This window comes from Microchirus variegatus (assembly GCF_963457635.1).
Source record: "Microchirus variegatus genome assembly, chromosome: 8".
In the NCBI taxonomy this organism is placed as follows: Eukaryota; Metazoa; Chordata; class Actinopteri; order Pleuronectiformes; family Soleidae; genus Microchirus; species Microchirus variegatus.
Window position 1 is genome coordinate 22756067 of NC_139809.1, and position 14359 is coordinate 22770425.

Sequence of the window (14359 nt, forward strand, 5' to 3'; positions counted from 1 at the left end):
GACTATACCTTACTCAAAGCTCTAACCATCGGCAAGCTATTATACACAATTATTCATAATTTATAAGGGTAATATATACATTAATTGTATTGTTTTTCACCAAACAAGAAAACAAATATTTCAACATATAACAAAATACTAGAGTAAAAAAAATTACAAAACAAATCAGTTTAACTTAAAAAAAAGAAGAAGAACAAGTTGGCTTGTTTTAAATGATGAAACATTGGAAATTAGGTAAGATAATTGCATTTAATAACCCATCATAAATAATTTAATCTTCATTTACATATTATTGAAAGAAAAAACAGGGGAAGGTCTTCTTTCGTCTCTCGGATTGATACATTCCTTAGGTTTATTACATTAAAGGTATGGTTCAATGAAAGCGTGGATTACACTATGCCTTGCTAAGGCATACTCTATCTGGTGTTGTCGCTTCAGTCCTGTCTGAGTGCACTACTTCCTCACAGTGAATTCTCCTAACTCAACATAGCCATACATACTTGGATACAAACAGTCAATGAGTATGCACACCCATAATTGGCTGACTCAATCAGTCCCATCATCTCCAGGTCTGGGACTGAAGTTTCCTCCAAAGTGTGATCCCCTTTTGTCTCGTCTAACAATGAACATGTGATCACCTTTTGTCTCTAACAGGATTCCAATGATTTAATTCAATTCGTCTGGAGCCTCTGCCTTCCTTCTTCTTTTACAATTGATAGTCGCCCTTGATAATATTGATGCGACCTCTAATGTTCGGTGAGACATGATTTCTTACATTATGTAATACTGTATTTCAGGAAATATGTCCTGTTGTATATAAATCAAAATTGTGTAAACATTCACACAACATTTAAAAGTCCAAGAGTCCATACACACAGATGCGTCCTTACGAGTCAGGGGTCTCACAGTTCAATGAATTAAAAAGCCATAGATGTCTCTGGGGTGTGTGAAATGATATTGGAGGTGTGTAGTGTGTTTGCATGTGAGGTGCATGTGGAGTCTACTTTACTCTTCTCTGTTGGTTGAGTAATAATATAGAATGAGGGAGAAAAGAGTTTCATGTTCATTGAAGCAGCTCAGGTTAAATATCTTGCTCAGTGTCTGACTGCAAATATTGAACCTGCAGCCCTCTTGTCCCAAGTTCAGTTCCCTAACCACAACCAGTTTGCCCCCTTGAAGGATGAGGTCTCTCAGGAAGAGTGCTGCTATATATACCACACAGACAGTGATCTATTCTGTGTCTGATATCATGTTGCTCCATGTCACTGACTGATATGATTAGATCCATGACTGTGCCTACTCTTCCCTTGTAAAATCTCTTCCTTTCCTTTAACTTGGACGGCATGGGGTCCTCATCAGAGGAGTGAATGAGTGAAGTGAAGTTATTTTTAAGGACAATATTGCTTTTATTGTGTTGCTTTCATTCCATCCATGACAAATTTCCACTGTATAAATGGGTTATCTGACAAAACTCAAGACTTATGAATGTAATCTAAATCACATTCATTCATATGTAATGAAATATAATATGATTTTTAACAGAAATTGGGGAAACATATAATATTTTTTTTCCCTTTTGTAAGACGGTGGACTGATTAATCATGCAAATATTTGCTATTTTTTACGGAAGTGGGTTGCTGCCACATAAGATTTGCGGTCAGCAAAATATTTTTTTAATGTGAATATTTTGTCTGTACTGTTGTTGTTGGTGAGTTCAGTTTCTTATATGAATATTATTCCTGAGTCTCTGTGACATATTAGGAGGATTTTATGGCCAGTTGCTTTATATTTATTACATAATGCACATTTAAAACAATATACATACATTGTTCTTACAATAAATGTTGAGTTAGCATTAAAGTTTTTTTTTTACATTTTTTTATTTCATTACCCCACTTTTACTCCAAAATGTGTGACCTCCATATGCAAATATAGTGCCTCACTGTGACTATATAACAGCATAAAGCAAATGATGTTAGCACTTGCAGTTTAAGAGTGGGGTTTTAATTTATAATTGGATAATTAATTCTGCTTAAATGAATAAAAGAAGAAAAAAAACATTTAAAATTGTTAATTTTAAGGTTTAGTGTACAAATATTCAAACATAGAGCGTGGAATTTGATTTGACTCGAGGTGAGGGAAGTGTGCTAGTATCTCATTGTACATTTAATGATTTGCCTGGTGCAAATCTTGAGGGGCTGTCTGTGTCACCAGCTGAGGCGTTAATACAAATATAGCAGATCATTTGTGAACTAACTAGTTTTTAAGTGGCTTTCTCAAAAACGTGTGACAGGCAGGTGGGGAAACATGGAAGGAGTAATTAGGTATTTGCTGTTTCTGAGCCATCCTGAGAATTTAGACTTTTCAGGTGACACAAATTGTAAATAAAATGATATTTTTTTCTTTTATTGGTATTTATTTATTTTTTAATTAATTTGCCATCTACTTTTCCATTCATTGTCATCCTACTAAAAAAACAGCATTAAATAATCTCATTAGTTTTAGCTGTTCCTTTAAAAATAAATAGTTAATAGGTAATTGATAAAGTCTAAGCCCCACCTTCACCGCCTCTCCATTTTGTAATCACAGGCAGTTTGGCAGCACAACATAATTAGTTTGCACACCAGATTTCCCATGAGTCCCACCCCAGCTCAAAGCCAATCCCTTCCTCATCAGCAGCCCAGAGACTAAACACCTACTTTATCTGGTTCCCCCAAGGCTGTCAGTCCATGGGGAGCCAGGGTGCCCTCAAAAACACTGCCAATAAGGACTCCAATGCCTGAGGCTGGTATGGGTAAAACTTCACATGGCAGATGGTATACTGGAGGAAAAAGAGCATATCTTTAAGCTAGAAGTGCCAAATAAAAGTGGGACATTATATCCCGAAGCCTTTATGTCCCAGAGCTGAGATTAAAACATTAAATATACGTTGAGAAGGAGCCACAAATGTCTTCATTTCAAAAAGTCTCAGTGATCAAAGTGTGTGATGTGCAGAGGCATGCTGCAGGGTATTTGTATGTTTTCAACTGACAAGGAAACATTTCATTGCTTGTTCAAAATGTCACCACTGATAAACAAGACAGATGGAGTGGAGTGTCACTTGTGGAAGCAACTATCTGGTGTAAGATGTGTGTATATCACACGTATCACAACAACATCTCTACTTATTGTCATCTATGTGGCTGACTTCTATATTTGAAATTTGAAGTTGTAAAAGTGTTTACATCACTGTTTTAAGCAGTTATCTCTTTCCATTGTCCGTAATTGTAAATATGTCTACATCCGAATTACCGCTGTCCATCAACAGCAAGAAGTGATCAGGCAGTTTTCAATGCTACTAGGCCCATCTGGGAGAAGGTCCCTTTTCATTTGACATATTTGGCTGCTTGTCGCCTCAGCATAATGGGCACGTTGAACAAGCTCTGAAGCAATAGCCAATTAAATGCCTTGAAGGGGATGCCTCGAGGCCCTGCATGAAAGGCTTCAGGTGTGAAATGCTTGTTTTTCAAGAGTGCTGCAAATGTTGGCTGCTTTCAAGTTTGCTATTGCCCTGCATGGCTTCCCCTCCCAGCCCACCCCAGCAGCCCTTCTCATGTGAAGGAGGGTAGAGGCTAGAGGTGACGGGCAAGAGAAGACCACTTAAGTACAATTTTCTATTCAGCGTTCCAAACCTGTGCACTCTTGTGTTTTTCACTGCCGCCTGGTAACAGTGAACAAAGTTTCAGATGATGCAGACAATAGATTTTTTAGCGCAGAATGGAGGGAAGAGGAAAAGCTGAAGGGCAGATGGGGAAATATGGATGAGACAGAAAGTCTGAGCATCAGAGGCTATACTGCTTGAGATGTTGCAGGGGTTAGCTGGGAGGGGACTTTAAAAGAGGTGGATTTTTTTTTGCTAATTGTGACCATGACCATGACAGGTTCAATGACTACTTTAATGCGTTCTTGAATACATCATAAACTTGAAATGCAATTGTGAGGAAAGGCTTCTGATTTAGAAACAAGTTTCAGTCTCCTCCACAGACGGGAGGAATGTTAGTTCAAGTGTAATCATTTGAGAGACAACCAATTAGAAAAATGGGACCTGGGACATTGTTTGCCTTTTTTGATAATCAGCAATGGTAAAACGCTTATATATAAACTAATGTTTGTTACACTCAAACCATTGTAACATGAGTTCATAAGATCTAATGTGTAATTTCACAACATTTCCAAGCACACACTGGAACTGGAACTGATTAATTTTCAACAGCAATTTTTGTTTACCTGTGTTGCATCAAACAATGCAGGCCAGCAGAATAAAATGAATAGTTTGCTTACCTCTTTGATTCCTCTGACAGAAAGATCGAACCACACTTTGCCCTCAGTGGAACAACACAGCTATACAACAAAAACAAAACAACAAATGAATTGTGGTTGTGACAGTGGGGTAACATTAGAATGTAGCTGGTGGTTACACGGTTAAATCGCAATCACATGACTAATATATCTTTCTCCAGATTTTAAACAGGCAGACAAAAATAAATAGTTTGCTTACATCTTTGATTCCTCTCACAGAAACATCAACCCACAATTTGGAACAACACAGCTATACATGTGAATGAACAATGTTTTTAATTATTATTTTTTTAAATTGTGGCTGTGACAGTGGGTAACATTAGCATGTAGCTGGCGGCCTCATGCAATGAGCTAAATAAGAATTATCCTTTTCCTAACAGCTCTCTCTTGCTGGGCACACAGGCTATTATCTGAATGAAAGTCACTGAAACAAATGTAAACCCAATACTTCACTAGAACTATTAGAATTAAATTGTACTCACCATGAAATGTTGCTGTTATCAAGGTTGTTCACGGTCTCTTCTCAGAACTAGTCCAGGCATATTGTGTGGCTAGGAGAGGGAACTTAAACTTGTTAAGTCAATGTTGAGAAAAAATAATTTATCAAGCTAAGTTTTTTTTAAGGTACAACAACTTGAATTTTGTTTGAAACCCACCAACAATTAAATTTGAGTATAAACTTTATCCAAAATTAATTTGTTCTAATTACCAACATTATCATTTGATCACAACTTAAAAAAATAATGTTAACAACTCAGAAGGTTTATCTAAATTGACTAATTACAATTTTTAACTTTCATCCATGTATTAAATTAAGTGGTGTTAAAAGGCCCCCTGAATTACTTTTTAGAGTGCATAAACACATATGGTTTAAAAAAATATATATATCATAATCCACATAAAAAGACATTAAACGCTGTAGTGGCACTGTAACACTGTTACACACCAAAAATGGAGAAAGAGACATTAAGCATGCACATAATGTACATGATGTCAAATAAAATATACAATGTATTACTATGTATAGAATCACAGACACAGAAACAACAATACATAAAGAAAGCCAGGGTGTCTAAGAAAAGAAAATAAGGGTTGTCACAGGGAATCAGACGAAGCAATCTACAAACACAAGAAAAAGAAGACGACAGCAATGACAATAGTGACAGCAAATGCCAGATAGAGGTGGGACCATGACGTAATTGTTTTCCCAAAGTAGGGTTTTGATTATTTACAGAAATTTTGTTTGGGATTTTCCCACTCTGGGACCTGTTTTCTGAAATTTCAGTGCTCCCAAAACAGAGTCAAATTACATTTGAGGATGAATAATGCAGCATACAAATATTACTACATTTATGCTCACAAAGAGAAGCAGAACAAAAAGAAAGAAAACAGACTGAGCATATCAACCAAAAAAAGGTGTCATCTTATCATTGCTCATTGCCTTCACTGTTTTCTAACTAAGAGCATTTGCCACAGTAAGAAAACATATTGGTCGACTATTAGTGTAAACATATATGCATCTAAAATACATGGACTGTATTTATAAAGCACTTTTCTAGTGTTGATGACCACTCAAAGCTGCTTTACTACGGTTTTGTCATAAACCTGTTCAGTCACATATTTATACAATGCATCTATGTGCATTACTTTTTGTATCACACATCTTTCATACCCATTCACACGTGGGATGAAGTAAGTGTCTTGTCCAGGGACAAATTGGCATGTAGACCAGCGAAGCCCAAAATCAAACCCTCAACTTTCCAGTTGAAAGACAGCTCACTCTACCACTGATCACCATCATCCCTATGAAGTGTTACATGCTGCCTGGGATTAATTCCACGCTGTATTTCTACTTCTGCTTCTGGAGACACATAAGTAAGGAAAGAGACTTAGATCACAGAGAAGTAAAATTAAAAGATCCCTGCAGGAGCTAAGAGGGGATAAATCCAGGGCATATTAATCTTATTGGGACCATACATCACTGAGATGTCAGGTGAGGAGACAAATGAATGCAGTCCCTGTTTATCGGAGTTAAGCTCTGTGGTTTACCTAGCCGTTGCTCTGGGCACATATTGCCACTAAATTAAATCTGAGCAGAATTATTCTAATGAAGTTAAGGCTCTGGCTTGTCTGAGCTTTTGCCACCACAGCCAGCATTTTCACATCCCCCTTTTTTATCTGTCCAGATTGGGAGAGCCCTTTCGATAAGGTGAAGAGAGGAGAAATCAAAATAAATGGACTCCATTAAAAGCAGCAATGCATCAACTGCTTGATAAAGTGATTAATAAACAGACTGGGATTGTGATTGATTAAGGCATTTAATCAAACTGTTAAAAAAAAAACACTATTGGCAGTGGTGAATACATGTCTTGCATTGTTTAAATGTATAAGACACTACCTAACACATTTTGTCCTTTCTCAAATGACAAAGCTATGCAGATTGGAAGCATTTATCAAGTGTAATTGTGAGGTGAAACATCGTCAAAAAGAGCAGGGATTGACTAAACAGGGACTGATTACAGATGTTTTAAATATGCCCACATACACTTGCATTGGATTCCCAAACTCCTAGTAATCAATTACTAAAATCTCAGATGAATGGGCAGTGACAGGCTGCTAACAGTGTTTGTGAAACGTAAATGTCATTCAAAGCCACTTATGCAAAAGGGAAAGAAAAATAAAACAGAACGGATTGACACATGGAGTTTGGTAAAGTTCAGCCTTTATGTATAGCACATTAGAATAGGAAATTACAGATGTTGTAATTATCTGCAATGAGTGACCTAAAGCATGAAAAAATGCTTTTGGGTTAAAGTACTTGTACTTTGCTTTTAAGATATGTAGCACAAGAAAAGATTGGCATGTATCTGCAAATGGCACGCTTTTATGGAAATTAATGGGGTAAATTGGGAGAAAGTAATGTCAAGAATAATTTCCAGTCGCATGTTCATTCAAGCCTAGTTAGCTGCAGTGATGGGGAGAGGTGCGTTAAGTTGGCTACTTAATTTCACAATTATAAATAATCAGTTCACATTTGTCATAGAAATTCACATTAATGTGCCATTTCTAGACAAAGGAAACATTATACTTTGACAATGAGCGCTATTGTGTAATGCTGAGTACAGACCTCAGACCTGTATGCACCGTCTCATCATTGATGCTTCATTGGACCATCTTTGGAACAGATTATGAATATATTGTTCTGTTTACTTCACTTCACAAAAATGTGTACAATCAAAAAATGTGGTATTTCATAAAACCAAACTATATTGGAAATATTTGAAATTGGCTCCAACTTTATCAAGAACATCAATAAATTCAGGTTTTCCATGATGTTGTATAGCTTTAACTTAAAAGCTTTACTCTTTTTCAACTACACTCCCGGTCTTTGTTTTGTGATATTCAGGCAAAATATCAATGGTTAATCTGTAATCAAAATGTATTATGTTGTCCTTTTTTTTACAAATGACAAATACAAATAAAGACACAGTATACATTCAAAGATAATATGAAGAAGAATTGCATACTGTAATAACCCTCCAAGGGTTTAAAATTAGGGACGAGCTGATACAATACTCAGTATTGGTATCAGTCCTATACTGGTTAAAATCACTGGATCTGATATCAGACAGATACAAATGTAAAATCCAAAACAATCCAAAAATCCCATATATATTGCATGTTCCATTATGCAGTCATGTTGTGGGCTGATTATTTATTCTGACTGGAGACAAATATTTGTTACACAGCTGGAGATTTATGTCTTTGAAATAGTTTGAAATGGTTTAAAGGTCTAAAATGAAGTTTGTGATATCTATATCAGTAACAAACATGAAAAACTTAAAAAGGTATTCTCCAAGAAGCAGGAAAAGTATACACAGTATACACAATGAAATATAAACATAGTACTGCTTTGAAAAAAAAAAAAAAAATGTAACTTTACATTTTGATGGATAGCATTGATAATTGATGACAGTGGTCATTTGTGACACAAGCACAGCAACGAGAGTCATTACAAGAGCAGTATTTAAAATAGAACACTGTAAGTCATGAGCTGTATCTAAACGTCTACTCTCAAGCCTTGCGAGTTAACCCAGCACTTATAGCTGCATTTGAATGTATACCTGTATGCATTTTATAATGTGGCATTATACTCTTTGAGACTTACATGAGAACATTCAACACAGATTCATCTCAAAAGAAACAATAATTCAACATTTTATATATGACTATATAATATGTTTGATAATTTGTTTTCCTTTAAAAATTAAACTATCCTGACCACAAAATAAAACACTTAAGGATGCAGTTTAACTCATGCGATTGCATGTTCATCATTGTCATCTTTGTCTTGTTGTGTTTGTTTGTGTTCGTTTCATGGAGATTGTTATTGTATATATTGTTGTTATTGACAACTCTTATTTTCTTTCCGGGTTGTCTACCTTGTGTTTCAGCTTCTGTGATTGTATACATTGTAATGTATATTACAAAAAAAAAAAAATGTTGAATAAAGCTTAATCTAAAAAAAAAGGTGCACATGCCATATCTTCATGCTCAAAGTGTTCTTCTCTGGTTTTGGTGTAGCCCATGTAACAGCCCCATTTACAGGCATGGCATTTGTACCACAGTGCTTATAGAGTTGCTTTTGTGATGAAACAATGCCGTGTTGAGAGAAAACTTCTCCTACATTTCGTTCCGTTTCCATGTGGGTTGGACCTGAGTAGCAGTTCTCTGTTGTGTGGAGCCAGCAATTTCCCTGACACTCAAGAAGTTTCATTTCTGCAAGCATCTTGAAAGTCCACTGACTGCTCGACAAAAGCCACCGTTGTTGAACCTGCATTCTCATATCAACAAAAAAACATTTTGACAGATACACACGCCTGGCATACAAACAAACAGACGTTTTTTTGCTTCTATTTCTTTGTTGTTTAGTTCTAAAATGTTAAGCCACATCAGTAACATACTTTAATTTGTGTTTTGGAGTAATATGCATGTGACACCCAGTTAATATTACGAGATACAGTGCATTCTATTTAATCTAAAGTCTCCTGCAAATGAATAGTCAAATGAATGACACATGAATGACTTGTTAATTATGCAAATAGGGTGCTGCAGGAACCTGGTAAGTTGCGGGAACTCTGTCATCTAAAAGGGTATGGTGAGTGTGATAATGTAGCAGCTTGGCACGGCTCTCTTGATGTAATGACAGGTCAATTTGACTGGCTTTATACTCTGCACACTGGTTCTTTTCTTCAGCGCTGGTGTGGCTGCCTCCCCGCCTCCACCTTCCCCCGCCTTCCCCGTGTCCCTTGGACTTTGATTTCTCCTTTGTTCCAATGGCTCCACTGCTGACACTTCCCAAGAATAAGGGATGCCACACAACCATGACCCCTTCACGCCACACCGATGACCTCTGTCTCTTCCATGCATGACCCCTCACCTAGACACTGACAGCTTGATTAATTGAAGAATGTTATGATTTATGAGTATCTTCTCAGCATGATTAACAAGGCAACAGGTGGCATATCCAAACAGCTAGCAAGAGTATTTCTTAGAGAAGGGAGGAAACAATGGAGGGACTATATTTAGGGACCATGTTTTGTGCAACAGTGACTGTCAGTGTGGTTAAGTCATACATCATCTTTGACTGTTTTGTCCACCACTGCAATTTGGCAATCTTAATAGAAAGGTTTCTTTTGTGACACACAGTAAGACATTGTTCATTAACAATGCAGTTAACTAAAATGCTTGCCCAGTGCAGTGATGATCAGCTCACCTTGTGATTGGTCCCACTTTTTTTTATTTTTGATCTGCAAAGATCTAAAACTTTTTGATGTAGAAAAAGACGACAGATTGCGTTATTCAGGGGAATCATGTTTAAGTTGATCTCTTCATTGTATAGAAGATAGGGGAAAGCAATTAATAATGTGTTAGATGAAATCATGTATAAGCTGTGCTTACTCACAAAAAGACGGCGTACGCTTGCTTTCACGCACACGATGGCATTTATAAAAATGTACTTGGCGTGGAACCTTGCGGACTGCAGGGCAAACTCTCGAGCTGCCGTTAGAATTTGCAGAACCCTCCGCAAACTCTTGTCAGTTGGATACGCTGCAATATTAAGCTCTGAAACTTATCATTGTGTCTACAGTGACAAACATGAACTATTCTGTGACAAACAACAATGATACATCACGTACCTTTGAACATGTGTGGATAAGATCAGAGGACACTGAAGACAAAACTCATCCCGTGCACAAACACGCTTCAAACGTGTGCATGTGAGACACACTTTTCGCGAAGTCTTACTTTGAGCAAATGACTGAATTTAACACAAATTAATTTTTTCGTTACGTAAATAGAGACACAGCTGCTGACATGAAGACATGAACACACGTCAGTCTACAATGTTTTAAATGCTCCAAAATAAAGTTACGGACTAATTTGTTGTAAGAAAATGGGACTTGAATGTTGAGTAGAACATTTCCTTATCCCATTTTAATCCCTACGATAACTGCAAAAAAGTTATTCCACTACAGCTGCGCGTTTCATCAAAAGATGAATTCAAATTTATACATCATAAATTGATGCGTCTTTCATCTTTCAGTATGAAAGCTGCACACTCTTTTATACATGAGGCCCCTGGTCTTTTCCTCTTGGCCATGGGTTGCCCGGAAATAGCACAATATACATGTTAGAAACACTTTATATGTTCACATTCTCATCTTTGAATATTGTGATCTTATTTGTTAATGCTCCACGTACGCGTGACCTAAAAAGTTATGTTACAACTCAAATTGCAGTTGCAATAGATGTTAGCAAAATTTTAGCCACACTCTTGAGCACTAATGGATGGATGCACATGACATTGTGTTATACTAGACTCTAGCACAGCCAAGTATCACTCAGAGTGCAGCACATAAGAGGGATCAGTGTCAGTCGTGACACAAGGCCACATCCAAATGACTACTATCAAGCTCTGCAAGTTAACTTACCTGACAGCTTATTAGATAAGTCTGTCTAGTCGTCGAGACACTTAACTGCATAATGGACATTGGTGGTCCAACGCAGGTGACAAGGGAATGGAGGTGTTGAAGAGGTCACATGGAACCTTCTCATCAGCTAAGTTAGCCACAGAACAGGACTTTAGAGTGGGATAGCATTCTATTGACACAGTGTCACCAGCCAACCATCCAGCTCAGCGAAAGCGCATGGTAAGATGAGGCCTTTCTTTCGACATGGATGTTCTTTTGACCTCATAGCTTCAGGCTGTGACAACTGATGAATGATTGATGGTGCCTGTTTCAGCAGTGTCAGTGGAAAAGCCAGGCACCTGGGAGAAAGTGTTTCTCTGACCCACAGTGACCTTGCGTGAACTTCTGTCAGACAACTGTTTAGAATCAGGCTTTTTGCTTCTTAGCTCACAAACTAACATGTGTTTTATATGGGCTTTGGTTGCTATATTTTTTATTTCTATTTTATTCCAATTTTAAAGAAATTCAGTACATACATGTTACAAATAATTTGCATCTTTAATCTGTCATTCATGTAATTCAATTTTTTCGATAAACCTTAATGTAGTGAATTTGCAATCTGGAAGGTTTATCACTGATAATTTGATGCCAAACTTTAAACAAAAATAAAGAATGCGTTCTCAAAAACGTTACTGTTAGCACTTTTATCACACAACACTGTTTCAGTTGGTGTTTATTAAGTGGTAAAAAAGATTATTATATTATTATGTGTTATACAATTATTTGATATTATTGTTATATAATACAGGGCCCACGGTTGGTGTAGTGGTTCGCGCTTGCCTTTGCAGCAAGAAGACCCGGGTTCCTGGGTTCGAGCCCCGTTTGGAATAACTTCGGAACAAGGGCCTTTCTCCAAGGAGTTTGCATGTTCTCCCCGTGTGTGCGTGGGTTTTCTCCGGGTTCTCCGGCTTCCCCCTACAGTCCAAAAACATGCCATATGGGGATTAGGTGAATTGGTCACTCTAAATTGACCATAGGTGTGAGAGTGTGTGAATGGTTGTTTGTCTCTATATGTGGCCCTGTGATGGACTTGCTAACTGTCCAGGGTGCACCCGCCTATCGCCTATGGTGGAGGATAAAGCGGTAGATAATGGATGAATGGATGTTATATACTACAAGATATTTGCAATTTTGATAGAAAAATCACAATTACATATTTTACCCAAATTATTGGGTAAAACGTGTGATGCAAAAAAACCAGCTGCAGCTGTGAATATTTCGTGGCTAAAACCTTTCTGGGTGAAGAAAAGTTGCTGTCTTGTGTTTACGAAGAGTTGCCATCAATGAAAGTTAATTATTTGAGAGTCAGCAAAGGCTCATTTTTGTCAGAAACCTTTCGGCCTGGAGCAGCTGACCCCTGCAGTGCTGGTCACCTCACTTGTGCCTATGTGGATGTGGTAACATATGCAATGACCTGTGACATGGGCAGTGACAGCAGAGTAAACTGGGGCATGCTCTCCTGCCTCACCTCGCCTGGAGAGCTAATATAGAAGGCTCCCAACGAAGAGGAGTGGGTTCAAACATAGTGTTGCTCTCATGTCAGTAGCCCAGTGATCAGTAGCTCTGTCCTCTACAAACACTCCCTGGTCTTTGCTGCCACCCACTTCTGTTGTCTCCTAGAGACAGTGCTGCCCACCGCTGGTTGCCCCATATGTTTGGGCTGCACACAAGGTGGTTTCTCGGATACTGTGGTTGCTAATTATAAATTTAATTTGCATTTTAATTAGAATGGTGGAAAATTAAAGCCTGCCAGCTGGAGAATTTCAAAATGCTTTCCCCCCCTCCCTCCCCTTCTTTTTCCCTCTCTCTCTCCCTCTTCTTTCCTAGTTTAGATAAAGAATGACTGTCCCGTATATGAGCACAGCAGTGGCACCGGCCCCTTCCCAAAATGGGACCATGGGTGGTATCGCTGAGTGCTTCTTCCAGTATATGCAGTGCTAATGCTAACTTTCTCCTCAACTGTATGTCCATTTTAGCCATTCCCATTAAAATAATTTAAAGCTCATCTGACACTCTTTATAATTAAGTTAAGCTCATTGGTATTTCACATGCATTCTAATACATTATTGAATATTTTCTTTGATGGTATGATTAGTAAAGGTCCATAGTGAAGTCCATATCCCTGTCATGGTGCTCAATTGACACACTTTACACATGCTGGGAAGTAAGCGATCTGCATGTGTGGGCTGGCTAATATCATTCAGTTGTGGTCATTATTTTCCAATCTCCATAATTCGTCCTGTTCTCCATGTTGCTCCCCAATGGTCCTTCTCATTCCCTCTTTCACCTCCCACAAGCGTCCTTGCTCAATAATTGTCATTAATTGATTGACAGCTCTGATAGACCCATCTAACCCCGATTTTGCTTGTGTGTCTATGTTTTAAATGAGAACTTGTACATCCAGTGACCTTGTCTGCCCATCAGCCATCAGTGAATGTGAAGCCAATCCAGAGAATGTCTCACCTTAGCAAAGTTGACAGCACTAAATAATTCTAATTGGTTGATGACTGGCTCTTGGATCGTGTTGCATTGTGAACGGTGGAAGCTGTTTTGTGTTGAATAAACTGTAAATCAAGGGCCCACTTGCAATATTTCAATTCACATCCTACTTTTGACCGTTTATGTTTGTGGTTTTGCACATTTTTAAAAAATGTTACCCAGAACTAAACTCAACTGAATTCAAAGATGAGCTTTGAATTCTGTTGACTCATCATAGCATATGTGTTTCCCTCAAAGAGTAATGTCTCTAAATTCATGTTAAATTATGTAAATAAGGTGTTTTCCTGGTGGAAATACAGAATAAATAAAAAAATATATCTGAATATTGAAACCCTATTCTCAAGATTCTTACTATTACCATCAAGTATTTTATTATCAGTAGTTGGCTGTAAAAATAAAATAGCTATTAACTAAAATAACACTTTCTATTACCATAAATGCAGTTTATGTTTTCCAGGAAAGCTCCACAATTTTTGACGGTTGAGCCA